The following is an 18,800-nucleotide window of genomic DNA, read 5'->3' as shown; positions in this document are numbered from 1 at the left end:
GGAATTGGTGGAGAATCGAGAGTCCCCAAATGTTGCCCCTCCCATCTGGTACAGCAATCCCCTCGGCACGGGAATGGAGACAAGTCCAGTTATAGTGTGGGATGAGTTAAAGGTATTTACTCAGACGGGTGGAAGGTGGGAAGTGGTGTTCCATGGGGATTGGTGCTGGGACCACTGTTGTTCACCATTTACATGAATGATTTGGACTTGGGAATCAGAAGTACAATTTCAAAATTTGCTGATGACACTAAATTGGGGGGTGTAGCTAATACTGAGGAAGACTGTGATAGCATCCTTGTAGAATTATTCAGTTGTGTTCAGTAAATAGCACCATCTGTTAATTTGCTTTGACTGATCACATCACTATATAATTATGTGAAAAACAGAAATCATTAAAAGCTCCCAATTTCAGAATTGTCAGATTCAAACTCAACTTCTTCCAAGTACAATCTAACAATTCAAAAATTGTAATGGATGTAGGCGAGATATTAGGACTGTTGTCTAACACAATCCAAACACAGTGACACACTGACAGATGGGCAGGTGTAGCTTCACAGCGAATCCTTTCAAGCCTCACTAAAAAGTGGCAGACTGGCAATCTATTGTTCACTAATGGAGTTGTGATCTTTGTAAATTAAGAAATGGAAATGTGTCAAAGAGTTGATTAAGAGAGTGAGGCATCATCTTCCTTTGATTTCTATTTCTGACACCAGGCAACAGAAAAAGGTCATTACAACACGACATAAACAGACTCTTCAGGTGTGAGACATCAGACTTCAGAACAACACGTCTGCCAGCTCTGGCCACAAACCTCAGTACAGTCAACCTTTCAGCAGCTGCAGCCCTGATTAAATAACTAGTAGTTTAACATGTCTAGTAGAACTTTTGTATCAAAATAGAAGAAATGTATTTGTGACACACACACAATTAATAATTAAATCACAATGTGATTGTGAGGATCAATTATCGCATCTTGATACCTTCCGTGTCCACTAGTCGAGGAAGGTATCAAGTGAACCGGTGGACACCGCCTGCTCCCTCTCCAGGGCCACCCGGGCAGGAACAAGACCATGGGAGAGAGGCAGGCAGCCAGAGTGAACCCCCATGGGCCCCACCCATCCTGGGCCTACAAATTGCTGTTTTCACCAGGCCCAAGAGCCGGTCCAGGAGAAGATCCTCCCACTTACCCACCCCCTCCGCACCAGGTAGGCAAAGATTAGGAGCGTGGGGCTAAAGTGTAACCAAGAGTTGAGGAGCAGCCCCTTCAGGGAACTATACAGGGGCTGGAACCTCTCACACTGAATATATACATGGCACGTGGACTCGTCTAGGTCGCAAACATCACATCTGACCTTGGAGTCCGGAAAGGAGCTTAAACTGTTGCACACGACTGCTCCCTGCAACAGTCTCCACCCCAGATCCCCAATGGTGCTGGGAAGGACTCCCGCATAGAGAGCCCTCCATTGGGGACCCTCGCCTCCGTCAGACAGCAAGATGACCCACCAGTCTGATTGAGATTGGTCAATAAACAAAATTAATCAATAAATGATACAGAAACCCGAGTCCCCGGGTCCTCAGCCCTGGTGTGAAGTACGCTGGCCACCAATTTTCTGTTACTAACTGGCACCTCAGGCCCCGCCCAGTCTGGTTTAATTACTAAATGTTTTCTAACTCGGGTTCAGGCCTGTCATTCTGAGGGAAACAAGGCCTCATTTATTGGTGTGTCCCACCCGAGCGGCTGTTAACGGCTTTAATAAACTGGCAGCAAGGTTTTATTAAAGGGGGAAAGTGGTGAAAAACGCAACTAGCGATGCCTCAAAACTCACGGACAGAGAAATCCACTTCATCAGCGACCCTGCCACAGGACTCAATGTCCACCCCCTCCACCACTGGTGCACTGTGTCTGCAGTATGTACGGTCTACAAGATGACCACGGTCAGGCCTTGTGGAGTCAAGGGCCAGGCAGCAGAATGGATGGAAAGATCGCTACAAACTTCCCTTAACTCCAACCCTCTGATTTCTGTTTTGTAGCCAGCTTTCCATCCATTCTGCTTCCTGGCCCTTCACTCCACACGGCCTGACCTTGGTCATCTTGTCGATCTTACATACGGTTATGGATAGCAAGCTGGTCACAAAACAGAAAACAGAGAGTAGGGGTTGGGAGTAGCTACTCAGCCTGGTAAAAGGTGGGAAGTGGTGTTCCACAGGGATCAGCGCTGGGATCACTGTTGTTCATAAACGATTTGGACATGTGAATCAGAAGAACAATTTCAAAGTTTGTCAATAACACCAAATTGGGAGGTAGAGTTAATATTGAGGAAGACATAATGCAAGAAGACATTAATAAATTTCAGAATGGGCGTGTAATTGGCAAATTAATTTCACTGTAGATCAGTGTGAGGTGGTGTGTTAATGAATTTCACTGTAGATCAGTGTGAGGCGGTGTGTTAATGAATTTCACTGTAGATCAGTGTGAGGTGGTGTGTTAATGAATTTCACTGTAGATCAGTGTGAGCTGGTGTGTTAATGAATTTCACTGTAGGTCAGTGTGAGGTGGTGTGTTAATGAATTTCACTGTAGATCAGTGTGAGGTGGTGTGTTAATGAATTTCACTATAGATCAGTGTGAGGTGGTGTGTTAAGGAATTTCATTGTAGATCAGTGTGAGGTGGGGTGTTAAAGAATTTCACTATAGATCAGTGTGAGGTGGTGTGTTACTGAATTTCAGTATAGATCAGTGTGAGGTGGTGTGTTAATGAATTTCACTGTAGATCAGTGTGAGGTGGTGTGTTAATGAATTTCGCTATAGATCAGTGTGAGGTGGTGTGTTAATGAATTTCACTGTAGATCAGTGTGAGGTGGGGTGTTAAAGAATTTCACTATAGGTCAGTGTGAGGTGGTGTGTTTTGGTGGGAAGAACAAGGAGGCCACTCACTACTTGGACAAGGGGGTGAAATTGGGTTGCTTTGCGCCTCCTGTGGTATTCAGCGGGAGGTTAGCGGCGGCAGTAGCCGGTTGCGCCCCGCGGCACTGCACCGCCGGCAATGATGTCATCGCCATGCACAGCACCCTGGCTGCAACCTTGGGTTGCGACCCCTGACCTATCGCCGGACGATATGTCCGACAGGGTCAGGGGTCATTCCTGCAGCCGCGGCGACGTCACTTAAAGGGCAGGTGTCGGACAGCAACTTTTTATTTTGGCCGACTTCCAGCACCTGCCCCCTTCCCCTTTCTTCTTCCGGGTGTCGGCCACGATCGCTCAGCCCGGCGCTCCTCTTGATCCAACATGCCGCTCCCCGGTGGTCCAGCAGGGCCCCGTTGTGCACAGTGCTAGGCCCCTCCCCTTTAATCAGGGAGGGAGGTCTGCTATGACACGGTGCTATGTGCCGACGGGTGTGGTGCTGTTACATGAAGCACCGTGAAATTCACTGGTAGCACCTCAAGAGGGAGGGGAGCACTTCCAGTAGCACCCCGCCTCCTGCTTGGGGCGCTACCACTGAATTTAATGCGCAGGGGCGCTAACTTTTTCAGGGGGCTAAAATTAGCCCCGGCGACATTAGCGACCCAAAGGGGGCGCCACCGAATTTCCCCCTAAGAGTCTAAATGGTCTGGAGGAGCAGAGGGATCCAGGGATACAGATACACAAATCACTAAAAGTAGCGACACACGTTAATAAGGCCATTTAAAAAAAAGCACTGGGGTACACTCCTAAAGGAGCCTCCTGTTCCGTGGCTAGGAGCTCTGAACCATGGCAGAGAGCGGCTGGGACACGTTTCTCACACGCCTCGAAATTAACCCTCACGGCAACTTTGCTGTCAGTGAAGAGAGATGAGAAAGACCAAAGTGCCGTTTGCCCCTCTCAGTGTGGCCCTGAAGGACTGTGTCCAGGCTGGAGTTCTGTTCCTGCCGTATGATCCTCCCCCAGATTGTCCTTTCTGAGCTCCAGCCAGGTGATGCTAAACACTCAGGTGGGAAAGTCAAAAATCTACAACAATGTGTTTAAAACAAAGTTGATTTATTTGACATATATCCAGAATATTAAACTCCAGCCCAGTTCCTGGAGTTATTATCAGCAGAAACAATCCCCACCTGTCAGAATGAACATGGTTCAGTCCTGGATGTGATTAACAGCAGCAACAACAGAATCCAACCCCTGCAGTCACTTGTGAACTCGCTGGTGTGTCAGGAGGTGGGATGACTGAGTGAATCCCTTCCCACACTCAGGGCAGGTGAACGGCCTCTCCCCAGTGTGAACTCGCTGGTGTCTCAGCAGGTGGGATGACTGAGTGAATCCCTTCCCACATTCAGGGCAGGTGAACGGCCTCTCCCCACTGTGACTGCGCAGGTGTACAGTGAGGTCAGATGACTGCCTAAACCCAGTCCCACAGTGAGAGCACCAGAATGGTCTCTCGTCAGTGTGAACACGTTGATGGTGTATCATTTCCCCGGAACTTTTAAAGCACTTCCCACAGTCCGGGCAGTTAAAAGGTCTCTCAGAGTGAACTCGCCGGTGTGTCAGCAGGTTGGATGAGCGAGTGAATCCTTTCCCACACACGGAGCAGGTGAATGGTCTCTCCCCTGTGTGAGTGCACTGGTGTACAGTGAGCTCAGATGACCGCCTGAACCCAGTCCCACAGTGCGAGCACCTGAACGTTCTCTCCCCAGTATGAAAACATTGATGGCATATCATTTCCCCGGAACTTTTAAAGCACTTCCCACAGTCCGAGCAGTTAAAAGGTCTCTCATCAGTGTGAACTCGCCGGTGTGTCAGCAGGGTGGATGAGCGAGTGAATCCCTCCCCACACACAGAGCAGGTGAATGGTCTCTCCCCAGTGTGAATACGCTGGTGGACAGTGAGGTCAGATGACTGCCTGACCCCAGTCCCGCAGTGAGAGCACCTGAACGGTCTCTCGTCAGTGTGAACACGTTGATGGTGTATCAGTTCCCCGGAACTTTTAAAGCACTTCCCACAGTCCGAGCATTTAAAAGGTCTCTCATCAGTGTGAACTCGCTGGTGATTCAGCAGGTGGGATGAATTAGTGAATCCCTTCCCACACTCAGAGCAGGTGAACAGCCTCTCCCCAGTGTGAACTCGCTGGTGTGTCAGCAGGGTGGATGACTGAGTGAATCTCTTCCCACACTCAGAGCAGGTGAACGGCCTCTCCCCGGTGTGAACGGTGCTTTTTGCTTCCATATTCAAAGGCCGATGATATTCAGTTCCTGATGAATCGAGTGACTGTCAGATCTTGACGTGATGTTTGGTTTGAGTTTCCTGTCTGCAAATCCTCCCCTTCTAGTACCCTGTAAAATGAATTTTAAACAGGGAGCGTGAGAGAGAACCCAGGTTGTGAAATTGAACTCAATGAATCTGGTTATTTGTGGGGCCGGCACTCGAAAAAAGTGACCATGAAAGCTGCCGGATTGTCATAAAATCCCACTGGTTCACTAATGTCCCTCAGTGAAGGGAATCTGCCATCTGGTCTGGGCCTCTGGCCCCTATGGGAGGAGAGAGAGAGAGAGAGAGGGAGGTGGGAGTGGGAGGGAGTGAAGGAGATGGACTTTATACATCTGCAACTCAACCAGAACTTTGACAGAACCTCCAAAACCCGCGACCTCCACCCCCTAGAAGGACAAGGGCAGAAGTTGCATGGGAGCACCATCACCTCCAAGTTCTCCCAGTCACACACCATCCTGACTTGGACATATATCGCCGTTGCTACATCATCACTGGGTGAAAATCCTGGAACTCCTCACACAACAGCACTGTGGGAGTACCTTCACCACACGGACTGCAGCGGTTCAAGAAGGCAGCCCACCATCACCTTCTCAACGGGAAGATGGGGATTGGCAACATATTCTAGTCTTGCGAGCGACGCCCACATCCCAAGAATGAATTAAAACAAATCTGCAGATGTAAACTGAATAAAAGCCTCTCCAGAAGTACTTAGTCCTAAAACAATATTCTTTTACATTGTAGGGACAGTGTCTTTTTAACAACCTAATCTCCCCCAGAATCCACCTCCCTTGACATTCTCACATTGGAAATTGTTGGGTCCTCCTGGGCTCAGAAGTACTGGGGGTTAAACCCAGCAGCTTCTCCTCCATCTCCACTCCAGCTCAAACTGAAGCAACAAAAAGACCTACACAGGCGACCAGGGACCTACCTTCCGTCAGCCTGCAATAAAACTCTTCCCCACAGCCGCTGACTAATGGCGGCTGCAGCACCCACAATTCCCCGCACCCCAGAAACCGCTCTGTGCAACGCGCTGATTTCTCCGCTCAGAGTGCGCATGCTCCCCGGGGCCGCGGGCCATTCTGGGAGCCTGGCTCCTGTCCTTTGTCCCGAGTCAGACTCGGTGGAACCAGCTGAAGAAACCGGGAAGCGGCGGCTCGGATGGGGGAGGCGCTGCACCCTGGGTTTCCTGGTGCCGGAGCCCTGGCCGCACATCCGCCGGGCCCGGCTGCTCTGATTCTGATCGAGTTTTTTGATGAGGTAACAGAGAGGGTTCATTAATGAGGGTAATGTGGTTAATGTGGTGTACATGGATTTCCAAAAGGTGTTCGAAAAGTACCACATAATAGGCTTGCCAGCAAAGTTGAAGGCCATGGAATAAAAGGGAAGGTGGCAGCATAGATATGAAATTGGCAAAGTGACAGGAAACAGAGAGCAGTGGTGAAAGGTTGTTTTTCAGACTGGAGGAAGGTGCACTGTGCTGTTCCCCAGGGGTCGGTACTAGGACCACTGCTTTACTTGATATATATATTAATGACTTAGACTTGGGTGTACAGGGCACTATTTCAAAATTTGTAGGTGACACAAAACTTGGAAGTATAGTGAACAGTGAGGAGGATAGTGACAGACTTCAAGAGGACATAGACAGGCTGGTGAAATGGGCGGACACGTGGGAGATGAAATTTAACGCAGAAAAGTGCAAACTGATACATTTTGGTAGGAAGAATGAGGAGAGGCAATATAAACTAAAGGGTACAATTCTAAAGTGGGTGCAGGAACAGAGAGACCTGGGGGTATGTGTGCACAAATCGTTGAAGGTGGCAGGGCAGGTTGAGAAAGTGGTTAAAAAAGCATACGGGATCCTGGGCTTTATAAATAGAGGCATAGAGTCCAAAAGCAAGGAAGTTATGATGAACCTTTATAAAACACTGGTTCGGCCACAACTGGTGTATTGTGTCCAATTCTGGGCACCGCACTTTATGAAGGATGTCAAGGCCTTAGAGAGGGTGCAGAAAAGATTTACAAGAATAGTTCCAGGGATGAGGGACTTCAGTTAGGTGGATATACTGGAGAAGCTGGGGTTGTTCTCCTTAGAGCAGAGAAGGTTGAGAGGAGATTTGATAGAGGTGTTCCAAATCATGATGGGTCTGGACAGAGTAGAGAGAGAGAAACTGTTCCCATTGACAGAAGGGTCGAGAACCAGAGGACACAGATTTAAGGTGATTGGCAGAAGAACCAAAGGCGACATGAGGAAAAACTTTTTTATGCAGTGAGTGGTTAGGATCTGGAATGCACTGCCTGAAAGGGTGGTGGAGGCAGATTCAATCACTGCTTTTAAAAGGGAATTGGATAAGTATCTGAAGTAAAGAAATGTGCAGGGTTAATTACATAGAATGGGAGATCAGGTGATGTGTTGCTGCTGCAATATGTGGGAGCTGGTGGACACCATTGATGCTCACGGTGATCACATTTGCAGTAAGTGTTGGCTGCTCGAGGAATTCCGGCTCCGTGTTGAAGAGCTGGAGTCCGAGCTTCAAACATTGAGACACATCAGGGAAGGGGAGAGTTACCTGGACTCTGTGTATCACGAGGTATTCACACCAATTAGATTAATTAATTCAGATGTAGTCCGTGGCCAGGGTCAGGATGGTGTGACTAGAAGTGAGGCAGGTACGGGGATCCAGCAGGTAGTGTTGGAGGAGCCGCAGCCCTTGCACTTGTCCAACAGGTTCGAGGCTCTTACTCCCTGTAAGGATGGGAACAGGGACTGCGGGGAGGATGAGCAACCTGGCCACAGCACCGTGGAGCGGGGGGCCATTCAAGTGGGGGGAGTTAAAAGAAATGTAGTAGTGGTAGGGGATAGTATCGTTAGGGGGATAGATAGAGTTCTTTGCAGCCGAGAGCGAGAGTCCTGAAGGCTGTGTTGCCTGCCCGGTGCCAGGGTTAAGGATATCTCCTCTGGACTGGAGAGAAACTTGGAGTGGGAGGGGGAGGATCCAGTTGTCGTGGCCCATGTTGGTACCAACGACATAGATAGGACAAGGAAGGAGGTTCTGCTGAGGGAGTTTGAGCAGCTAGGGGCCAAATTAAAAAGCAGAACCACAAGGGTAATAATCTCTGGATTATTACCTGAGCCATGAGAGAATTTGGCTAGGACAAATAAAATTAGAGAGTTAAATGCGTGGCTCAAACACTGGTGTGGGAGAAATGGGTTTTGCTTCCTGGGACACTGGCACCAGTACTGGGGCAGGAGGGAGCTGTTCCGTTGGGACGGGCTTCACTTGGCCAGTGCTGGGACTAGAGTCCTGGCAGATCATATAACTAGGGCTGTAGAGAGGGCTTTAAACTAACTAGTGGGGGGGAGGTTCCTAGAGGGCAAATAATAAAAATGACAACAGAGAAGGTCATAGATTTAGGTAGCAGTGGGGAAATTAAAAACCAGAGCGTGTCAGGAAGGGGCAGAAGGTATGGAGTAAAAGGTAAAGTAATAAAAAGGGCAAAAGCAGGAACTAAGTGTCACAAAACATCTTTGAAAGTTCTCTATCTGAATGCACGTAGCATTCATAACAAAATAGATGAGTTAATGGCACAAATAACTACATATGGGTATGATCTTGTGGCCAGTACAGAAACATGGCTGCAGGGTGACAATGCCTGGGAATTAAACATACCAGGTTATTTAACGATCAGGAAGGACAGGCAGAAAGGAAGGGGAGGTGGGGTGGCTATGTTAATAAAGGAAGGAATCACTGTAATACAGAGAAATGATATTGGGTCAAAAGATCAGGATAATGAAACAGTTTGGGTGGAGGTAAGGAATAATAAGGGGAGAAAAACACGAGTGGGCATAGTCTATAGGCCTCTGAACAGTGGCAACTCTGTTGGACGGAGTATCAATCAGGAAACAGTTGCGGCTTGTAATAAGGGAACATCTATAATTATGGGGGATTTTAACTATCATATTAATTGGACAAATCAAATTGGGCAGGGCTGCCTTGAGGATGAGTTCATTGAGTGTATTAGGGATGGGTTTCTTGAGCAGTATGTAACTGAACCAACCAGGGGGCAAGCAACCTTAGATCTGGTCCTGTGTAACGAGACAGGATTAATTAAAAATGACCTAGTAAAGGATCCCCTTGGAATGAGTGACCATAACATGGTTGAATTCCATATTCAATTACAGGGTGAGAAAGTTGGATCTCAAACAAGCGTGCTAAGCTTGAATAAAGGAGACTATGAAGGTATGAGAGCGGAATTGAGTAGAGTGGATTGGGAAAATAGATTAAAGGGTAAGATGATACATGATCAGTGGTGTACATTTAAGGAGTTATTTTACAACTTCCAAAAAATATATATTCCACTGAGAAGAAAAGGGTGTAAAAGAAAAGACAGCCATCCGTGGCTAAGTAAAGAAATTAAGGATAGTATTCGACTAAAAACAAGGGCATATAAGGTAGCCAAATCTAGTGGGAGGATAGAGGATTGGGAAAACTTTAAAAGACAGCAAAAAATAACAAAAAGATTGATTAAGAAAGGGAAGATAGATTATGAAAGTAAATTAGCAAAAAATATAAAAACAGATAGTAAGAGTTTTTATAGTTATATAAAAAGAAAAAGGGTGGCTAAAGTAAATGTTGGTCCCTTAGAGGATGAGACCGGGAATTTAATGGTGGGAAATATGGAGATGGCAAAAACACTGAATGAATATTTTACATCAGTTTTTACAGTAGAAGACACTAAGAATATCCCAACACTGGACAAACAGGGGGCTAAAGGAGGGGAGGAGCTAAACACGATCAAAATCACTAAGGAAGTGGTACTCGGTAAAATAATGGGACTCAAGGCGGATAAATCACCTGGACCTGATGGCTTACATCCTAGGGTCTTGAGGGAAGTGGCGGTAGGGATTGTGGATGCATTGGTAATAATTTTCCAAAACTCCCTGGACTCAGCAATGGTCCCGGCAGACTGGAAAACTGCTAATGTAACACCCTTATTTAAAAAGGGCAGTAGACAGAAGGCTGGAAACTATAGACCGGTTAGCCTAACATCTGTGGTAGGTAAAATTTTGGAGTCCATTATTAAGGAGACAGTAACAGGACATTTGGATAATCATAATTTAATAGGACAAAGTCAGCATGGTTTTATGAAGGGGAAGTCATGTTTGACAAATTTGCTGGAGTTCTTTGAGGAAGTAACATATAGGGTGGATAAAGGGGAACCAGTGGACGTAGTGTATTTAAACTTCCAAAAGGCATTTGACAAGGTGCCACACAAATGATTATTGCTTAAGATAAAAAATCACGGGATTGGGGGTAATATTCTGGCATGGATAGAGGATTGGCTATCTAACAGAAGGCAGAGAGTTGGGATAAATGGTTCATTCTCAGACTGGCAATTAGTAACTAGTGGTGTTCCGCAGGGGTCAGTGTTGGGTCCCCAGCTCTTTACAATCTATATTTATGATTTGGAGGAGGGGACCGAGTGTAACATATCAAAGTTTGCAGATGATACTAAGATGGGAGGGAAAGTAGTGAGTAAGGAGGATATAAAAAACCTGCAAGGGGACATAGACAGGCTAAGTAAGTGGGCAGAGATTTGGCAGATGGAATACAATACTGGAAAGTGTGAGGTTATGCACTTTGGCAGGAAAAATCGTAGAGCAAGTTATTATCTTAATGGCAAGAAACTGGAAAGTACTGAAGTACAAAGGGATCTGGGGGTCCTGGTGCACGAAACACAAAAGGTTAGTATGCAGGTGCAGCAAGTGATTAAGAAGGCCAATGGAATGTTGGCTTTCATTGCTTGGGGGATAGAATATAAAAATAGGGAGGTATTGCTTCAGTTGTTCAATGTATTGGTGAGACCGCACCTGGAATACTGCGTACAGTTTTGGTGTCCATACTTAAGAAAGGACATACTTGCTCTCGAGTCAGTACAAAGAAGGTTCACTCGGTTAATCCCGGGGATGAGGGGATGGACATATGAGGAGAGGTTGAGTAGATTGGGACTCTACTCATTGGAGTTCAGAAGAATGAGAGGCGATCTTATTGAAACATATAAGATTGTGAAGGGGTTGGATCGGGTGGATGCGGGGAGGATGTTCCCGATGATGGGTGAAACTAGAACTAGGGGGCGTAGTCTTAGAATAAGGGGCTGCTCTTTCAAAACTGAGACGAGGAGGAACTACTTCACTCAGAGGGTGGTAGGTCCATGGAATATGCTGCCCCAAAAAGCTGTAGAAGCTACATCATTACATAAATTTAAAACAGAAATAGACAGTTTCCTCGAAGTAAAGGGAATTAAGGGTTCCGGGGAGCGGGCAGGAATTTGGACATGAGTCTAGGTTCGGGTCGGTCATGGCCCTGTGGGTAGCGGAGCGGGCCCAGGGGCCATGTAGCCTGGTCCTGCTCCTATTTCGTGTGTCTAATTCTGTTAGATTCAGGAGATGGTTCTGTGATAGTGGATTGGCGGTTAGGATCAGATCAGCCATGATCTTATTGAATGGCGGAGCAGGCTTGAGGGGCCGATTAGCCTACTCCGGCTCCTATTTCTTATGTTCTTATGTTACGGGGAAAGGGTGGGGACTGGGACTCGCTGAAGTGGTCTTGCAGGGAGCTGGTACGGGCTTGGCAGGCCGAATGGCCTCCTTCTGTGCTGTAACCATTCTATGATACTGTAAAATGTTAGAAACTTTGTGCCACAGAAGCACGAGGTTTATCTGCTTTTATTGATGAATTTAAAAAGTCTCTATTAAAACCGGAGCCAGTGTGTTGTGAGCCAAAGAGCCTTGTGTCCAATGCGGGGAATAAAGGCCCACAGCCTCCCCGGGCCCCGGGCCCTGAACAAGGGACTGGAGAAACTCGCTGCCCCGCGGATCAGACAATCAGCCGGCGCTAGTCCCGCCCCTCAGGCTCCCCGATTGGTTGGAGGACCCGCCGCCGGCTCGCTCCTCCAGCCCCGCCCCGCTCGCTCCCTATTGGTGGGAAGCTGCCGTCAATCAGGCCGTGGGCCCGGGTGACGTGTCCCCGAGGAGATCACGTGCACCGTCCAAGTGCCGCCGCTCGGTCCGGGGCCTCGCGGACTCTGAGGTTTTTCTATTTCTCTCGATTCTCTCCCGATCCACCCCGCGCCATTCTCCACCCAATCGGAGCGGAGAAAACTCACTTCGCATCACCGATCGCGACTCTGGAACCGACACCAAGGCCTTTCCCCGGAATGGCCCCGCGCCGACTCCGTCCTGCAGGATCCGAGTGCGCAGGCGCAGCTCCAAGTGGGGGAGGGGGGTCTGGTCTCCTCTGGGCATGCGCGGTTGTTACCCTTGGTGACCGGGAGGGGTCGCTGTGCCAGACTCGGCCCAAACCGCTGCTCCCTGTGCGCATGCGCGGACTCTCGGCTGTCAATCACGCAACCGCCAGAAGAGGTCGCTGGTGAGACCAGTGAAGGAAGAAAGACTTGCATTTATATAGCGCCTTTCACCACCACCGGACGTCCCAAAGTACTTTACAGCCAATGAAGTATTTTTGCAGTGTAGTCACTGTTGTAATGTAGGAAATGCGACAGTCAGTTAGCGCACAGCAAGCTCCCACAAATAGCACTGTGATAATGACCAGATAATCTATCATTTTTTATGTTGATTGAGGGATAAACATTGGCTTGGACACTGGGGATAATTCCCCTGCTCTTTCCCACATTACAACAGTGACTACTTCATTGTAGTACTTCATTGGCTGTAAAGCACTTTAGGATATCTGGTGGCACTATATAAATGCAAGTCTTTCTTTCCTGAAATAGTGCCATGGGATCTTTTACATCCACCTGAGAGAGCAAAGAGGGCCTCAATTTAACATCTCATCTGAAAGACGGCACCTCCGACAGTGCCGCACTCCCTCAACACTGCACTGGAGTGTCAGCCTGGATTTTTGTGCTCAAGTCTCTGGAGTGGGACTATGAACCCACAACTTTCTGACTCAGAGGCGAGACTGCTACCCACTGAGCCACTGGCTGACACTAAAGAGCAAGCAGTTCTGACGAATGGTCATCGACCTGAAACGTTAACTCTGTTTCTCTCTCCACAGATGCTGCCTGACCTGCTGAGTATTTCCAGCATTTTCTGTTTTTATTAAAGAAACGAGGGAGTGATTGCTGACGGGAAGAATGTTGGGTCATCCTGCGCATGCGCACCTCCCTGGCGGCTGAGGCGAAACACCGACTCGCCCCCACCTGAGCCGCTAACGCGTACCAGATGTTGCGGCTCCGCATGCTCGCCCGATGTTCCAACCGTGGGGTTTTGTGTGCTGAGCACGCGTGTTGCAGACCGATCGGGACGGGCGATTGTAGAGCAGGAGGGAGAGCGCGGGGGCCATGAGCACATGCACGGGACTCAGAATCAACAGAGCACTTTCTGCAGAGCCGGGGCCTTGTGGGTATTACAGCCGCCATTACTGCTGATCCTTTCAACCAACTTGTGCAGCAGCTGGGGCCTGAAAATTGGCTTCACTGCCCCTAGGTTCGGAAAGGGGAAAATTAAACAACAGTTTGCCTCTGATCTTTTTCTGATCTCAATTTACAGGGTTATAGAAGTGGAGCAGTTACAGGTGGGAAGCTCAGACCAAACATCACGTCAAGATCTGACAGAGTCGCTGGATTCATCAGGACCTGAATATCATCGGCCTTTGCACATGGAAGGAGAGAGCAGGGATCGCAATGCAGACAAACCGCACACGTGTTCAGTGTGTGGACGCGGATTCAGCCGATCGCCTGACCTGGTGAGACACGTGCACCGTCACACCGGGGAGAAACCGGGCAAAGGTGGGGATGGCGGGAAGGGCTTCAGTTCCCCGTCTGCATTGAAAGTTCAACGGCGCTGTCACACCAGGGACAGTCTGTTCACCTGCTCCGTGTGTGGAAAGGGATTTGTTTGTTCATCCCACCTGCAAACACACCAGGGAGTTCACACTGATGAGAGACCATTTCAATGTTCTGACTGTGGGAAGAGCTTTAAAAGCGCCCAGTATCTGAAGGGACACCAGCTTGTTCACACTGATGAGAGACCATTTCAATGTTCTGACTGTGGGAAGAGCTTTAAAAGCCCCGGGGAACTAAAGCAACATCAACTTGTCCACACTGATGAGAGACCATTTCAATGTTCTGACTGTGGGAAGAGCTTTAAAAGCGCTCAGTATCTGAAGGGACACCAGCTTGTTCACACTGATGAGAGACCATTTCAATGTTCTGACTGTGGGAAGAGCTTTAAAAGCCCCCGGGAGCTGAAGGGACACTGGCTCCTACACACTGGGGAGAGGCCGTTCATCTGCTCCGTGTGTGGGAAGGGATTCGCTCAGGCACCCTACCTGCTGGTACACCAGCGAGTTCACACTGACGCGAGGCCCTTTAAATGTTCTGACTGGGAAGAGCTTTATAAGCTCCGGGGAGCTGAAGGCACACCAGCGAGTTCACACTGGGGAGAGACTTGGCCCTTAACACCAAGAAAACAAAAGAAATAATTGTGGACTTCAGGAAGTCCAAAGGCGGAAGTCACACCCCCATCCACATCAATGGGGCTGTGGTGGAATGTGTGGACAGCTTTAAGTTCCTCGGAGTCCACATCACGGAAGACCTCTCCTGGTCCCTCAACACCTCCTCTCTGGTGAAGAAGGCCCAGCAGCGCCTATATTTCTTGAGGAGGCTGAAGGGATGTAATCTGTCACCCCTGATCCTAACTTTTACCGCTGCACTATACAGAGCATCCTGACAAACTGTATCACGGTATGGTATAGCAGCTGTAGCTCCTATGACCGGAAAGCCCTGCAGCGGGTAGTCAAAACTGCCCAACGCATTACCGGCACCCGGCTACCGACCATAGAGCACATATACCAGAAACGCTGTCTACGGAGGTCACGGTCCATCATCAAAGACCCTACCCACCCCAGCCACAGTCTGTTCACCCTCCTGCCATCTGGGAGACGCTACAGATGCATTCGCACCTGTACGACCAGATTTAGGAACAGCTTCTTTCCCAGGGCTGTCATCCTACTGAACTCCACAAATAAACACTAAAACCTGCACATCTGCCAATGCACTTTATTATGGTCATATTTATGCTAATATACTGCAAGCCAAATGTATGTTGAATGTTTAAATGTCTTAATCCAAATGTACACTCTCGGGAGCCGCAAGCCTACATTTCGTTGTACTGCACTTGTGCTCTAACAATGACAATAAAAGTTGATTTGATTTGATTTGATTTTTGACTCTTTCAATGTTCTGACTGTGGGAATAGTTTTAAAAGCTCCCGGGAGCTCAAGAGACACCAACACCTACACACTGGGGAGAGGCCGTTCACCTGCTCCGTGTGTGGGAAGGGATTCGCTCATTCATCCTACCTGCTAGTACATCAGCGAGTTCACACTGGGGAGAGACTGTTCACCTGCTCCGTGTGTGGGAAGGGATTCACTCAGTCATCCAACCTGCTGACACACCAGCAACTTCACACTGATCATAGAATCTAACAGCACAGAAGGAGGTGATTCGGCCCATCGTGTCTGTGCCCATCGTGTCTTTGAAAGAGCTGTCCAATTTAGTCCCACACCCCAGCTTTATCCCCAGAACTCTGCAAACTAGTCCTCTTCAAGGACTCGTCCAATTACTGTTTGAAAGTTCCTGTGGAACCTGATTCCAGCATCCTTTCAGATGGTGCGTTCCAGATCTGAACAACCCTCTGTATGAAAACAATTCTCCTCATTTCACCTATAGTTCTTTTAGTAACTATTTTAAATCTGTGACCTTTAGTTACCGACCCACTTGCCAGTGTGAACAGTTTCTCTCTACTTGCTCGATCAAAACCCCTCATCATTTTGAACACCTCTATTAGGTCTCCTCTTAACCTTCTCTGCTCTAAGGGGAACAATCCCAGCTTCACCAGTCTCTCCACATAACTGAAGTCCCTCATCCCTGGTACCATCCTGGTCAACCTCCTCTGCACCCTCTCCAAGGCCTTGACATCCTTCCTAAAGTGTGGTGCCCAGAACTGTACACAAGACTCCAGCTGAGGCCAAAACCCTGCAGCTGTACAAAACCCTGGTTAGACCACACCTGGAGCACTGTGAGCAGTTCTGGGCATCACACCTTAGGAAGGATATATTGGCCTTGGAGGGAGTGCAGCGTAGGTTTACCAGAATGATACCTGGACTTCAAGGGTTAAGTTACGAGGAGGGATTACACAAATTAGGGTTGTATTCCCTGGAATTTAGAAAGTTAAGGGGTGATCTGATCGAAGTTTTCAGGATATTAAGGGGAACAGATAGGGTAGATAGAGAGAAACTATTTCCGCTGGTTGGGGATTCTAGGACTGGGGGCAGAGTCTAAAAATTAGAGCCAGACCTTTCAGGAGTGAAATTAGGAAACATTTCTACACACAAAGGGTGGTAGAGGTTTGGAACTCTCTTCCGCAAACAGCAATTGATGCTCGGTCAATTGTTAATTTTAAATCTGAGATTGATAGGTTTTTGTTACCCAAAGGTATTAAGGGATATGGGCCAAAGGCGGGTGTATGGAGTTAGGTCGCAGATCAGCCATGATCTCATTGAATGGCGGAACAGGCTCGAGGGGCTGAATGGCCTCCTCCTGTCCTATGTTCCTAACTAGTGATTTGTAAAGGTTTAGTGTAACTTCCTTGTTTTTGTATTCAATGGTGTGGAGATGCCGGAGTTGGACTGGGGTGGACAAATGTAAGAAGTCACACAACACCAGGTTGTAGTCCAACAGTTTTATTTTAAATCAAAAGCTTTCGGAGCGCTGCTCCTTCGTCAGGTGAAGTGGAGATGTGCTGCCTTCCTTTAGGAATTTATGTTAGTTTTCCAGTTAATTCAGGGGTTTGAGTAATTTGGGTCGATTTCCATTGTGTGCCGCCACCTAGTTGATATTTGGTACCTAGCAAGTGCAGTAAAGCGCAGTAAAGTGCGGTAAAGTAAACTACTGTATATCACAGACCTGCAGCCACACATGGTCTGGGAAGCTATAAGAACATAAGAACTAGGAGCAGGAGTTGGCCAATCGGCCCCTCGAGCCTGCTCCACCATTCAATAAGATCATGGCTGATCTGATCCTAACCTCAAATCTTCTATCACTCTCCATCCACCCAAACCCATGTGATCTCCCGGGAGAGGCGAAAAACCAGATCAAAAACCCAATGGCCAATTTGGGAGAAAAAAATCTGGGAAATTCCTCTTCGACCCATCTAGGCGATCGAAATTCGTCCAGGAGATCACTCTGTCCCTATATTATCTACAGTACTTACCTTCTGTAAAGGCGATCTCCACCCCAGTCAGGAGCAGGAATAAAACCATCTCCTGAAATCTAACACAGAATTAGAACACAGTAGGAGCAGAACCAGGCTACACGGCCCCTGGGCCCACTCCACTACCCATAGGGCCATGACCATTCCGAACCTAGACTCATGTCCAATTTCCTGCCCGCTCCCCGTAACCCTTAATTCCCTTTATTTCTAGGAAACTATCTATTTCTGTTTTAAATTTATTTAATGATGTAGCTTCCACAGCTTTCTGGGGCAGCAAATTCCACAAACCTACCACCCTCTGAGTGAAGTAGTTTCTCCTCATCTCAGTTTTGAAAGAGCAGCCCCTTATTCTAAGATTATGCCCCCTAGTTCTAGTTTCACCCATCATTGGGAACATCCTCAACGCATCCACCCAATCAAGCCCCTTCACAATCTTATATGTTTCAATAAGATCACCTCTCATTCTTCTGAACTCCAATGAGTCCCAATCTACTCAACCTCTCCTCACATGACCACCCCCTCATCCCCGGGATTAACCGAGTGAACCTTCTTTGTTCTGACTCGAGAGCAAGTATGTCTTTTCTTAAGTATGGACACCAAAACTGTATGCAGTATTCCAGGTGCGGTCTCACCAATACCTTGTACAACTGCAGCAATACCTCCCTGTTTTTATATTCCATCTCCCTAACAATAAAAGCCAACATTCCATTGGCCTTCTTGATCACTTGCTGCACCTGCATACTAACTTTTTGAGTTTCGTGCACCAGGACCCCCAGATCCCTTTGTATTCTTGTCACGCTCCAGCCTTGGACACTATTTGTCTGTAAGGACTTGAGAATGTTATAGAAGATTAGTGTACACTATATTTTGCAGAAAATGTTTAGTTTGTAACTTTTCTCTGTAAGCAAACTTACACAGCTAGCCATGAAGTGCTCGCTCTCTGTCTAGCTGGTTAACTTGTAGCTGTATTTTGATGCACTATGTACAGGGCTAATTTAAGGAGAATGCCTTCCAGTTTGCTAAATGTATATTCACAGTAAGCTGTGTGTCCACGTGTTTTGGTAAGTTACATGCCAAATGTACTGTGTTGCTCAGGCGTACCTAAATTTGTGTATGTATATCAGTTATGTGCTTGTATACTAATGTGTGCTTCCATTTCTGTGTTGTATTTCAGTTTCACAATAACAATCTTTCAGTAAAGTTTACAAGAAAAGTCAAGCCTTGTGATTTTTATGGGAAGATATCAAGTTGTTAGATACCTGTCTAGCTC

General features: G+C 47.7%; 1 protein-coding gene across 2 annotated transcripts in view; it reads left to right on the top strand.

The window, feature by feature from the left end:
• The window catches only part of LOC147084201 (uncharacterized), a 270,376-nt gene that overhangs the window by 64,482 nt on the left and 187,094 nt on the right, over positions 1-18,800 (top strand). The window lies entirely within an intron of this gene.

Source organism: Somniosus microcephalus, unplaced genomic scaffold (assembly GCF_052327205.1).
Source record: "Somniosus microcephalus isolate GS21.2 unplaced genomic scaffold, FLI_Smic_1.0 unresolved_chr9, whole genome shotgun sequence".
NCBI classification, from domain to species: domain Eukaryota; kingdom Metazoa; phylum Chordata; class Chondrichthyes; order Squaliformes; family Somniosidae; genus Somniosus; species Somniosus microcephalus.
The sequence above is the reverse complement of the archived record's forward strand: the minus strand, read 5'-3'. Positions and strand labels throughout refer to the sequence as shown.